Source organism: Brassica oleracea, chromosome C3 (assembly GCF_000695525.1).
Source record: "Brassica oleracea var. oleracea cultivar TO1000 chromosome C3, BOL, whole genome shotgun sequence".
Classification (NCBI taxonomy): domain Eukaryota; kingdom Viridiplantae; phylum Streptophyta; class Magnoliopsida; order Brassicales; family Brassicaceae; genus Brassica; species Brassica oleracea.
Window position 1 is genome coordinate 42120532 of NC_027750.1, and position 1504 is coordinate 42122035.

General features: G+C 38.4%; 1 pseudogene; it reads left to right on the forward strand.

The window, feature by feature from the left end:
* LOC106330652 overlaps positions 1–908 on the forward strand; it is a 5317-nt pseudogene extending 4409 nt beyond the window's left edge.
* Positions 909–1504: the final 596 nt, after the last annotated feature.

Below are 1504 nucleotides of genomic sequence, written 5' to 3' on the forward strand. Positions count from 1 at the left end.
CCCACAACGCGGATGAAGGAATGAAGCAGTTTGTGGCTGAAATCGTGAGCATGGGTAATCTAAAACACAAGAATATTGTTCCACTTCTTGGGTATTGTAGAAGAAAAGGTGAGTTATTTCTGGTATCTGAATACATGCCCAATGGTAGTCTTGACCAATACTTATTCCATGACGATAAACCGCCCTTCTCATGGCATTGAAGACTTGCAATAATCAAGGACATAGCTTCAGCTCTCAGTTACATGAATACAGGAGCTCCCCAAGTTGTTCTCCACAGGGATATCAAGGCTTCTAACGTTATGTTAGACGCTGAATTCAACGGAAGGTTAGGAGACTTTGGTATGGCAAGGTTTCATGATGATTGGGCAGACACTGCTACAACTGCCTCTGTGGGAACCATTGGCTACATGGCCCCGGAGCTTTGTACAGTGAGAGCTTCCACTGCAACCGACGTTTATAGCTTTGGTGCCTTTTTACTTGAGGTAACATGTGGGAGGAGACCAGTTGACCCTGCGTTGCCAGAGGAAAGACGGTATTTAGTTAAGTGGGTCTGCCAATGCTGGAAAATGGCTTCTTTGCTCGGAGCAAGAGATCTTAGAATGAGAGGTGAAATCTCATCTGAGGAAGTCGAAATGGTATTGAAAGTTGGGTTGCTTTGCACGAATGCTTTGGTGGAAATGAGACCTTCGATGGCAGAAGTTGTGCAATACTTAAATGAAAGCCTAAAGCTGCCTTATATCTCCGTAAACTCTCCGGGTATTAGGTCCTTTGCTCCGTTGATTATTGGATCTAACCTCCTCCTTCCTTCTCGCACTACCAACACCTTCTCTACGTCCTCTTACTCTTCTTCCTCAGGCAACGACTCTACATTTGTAACTCACTCGATTGTCCATGGGCACGGACGGTGAACTTTGAAAAAAATTCTTCTTTAAGCTTTCTTTTTAGTTTTTTGAATGAAGAAAACCATGTTAGGTTTGTGTGATAAACTCTAGTTGGGTATTGTGACTTGTGAAGTCTACTTTTATATTTCACAAAAATAACAAGCATTGAAAATATATGTTTGGAGTCTTTTGTAGAAATGCTTTTAGGCTTTGTAAATACTCGTGTGTATTTGTACAGGAAAAGGTGTATTTCAACCTGAAGTATACGCGTTGTGCCTTTTGCTTCCTGAACTTTGTAGTATTGGGTATTGCATACTGAACTAAACAAAAATTAAAAAAATACGACATGAACTTTAGCGTTGTGTCTTTTCATTCCTAAACGTTATATTAGTGCATATTCCATATTAAAATAAAATTTCTAAAAATATTACATGAACTCTCAAAATCATGTTTCTATATATATTGACCATCAAAGGTGTTAGTCATCTGCTAATTTATCAAACTGTGTTATTTTGGATAAATTATGTAATGTTAAAAAAATTTAAATACTACATATTCTCTCAAATTCGTGCTCTTATATATATTGACCGTCAAGGGTTTTAATCATCTGTTAATTTATCAAA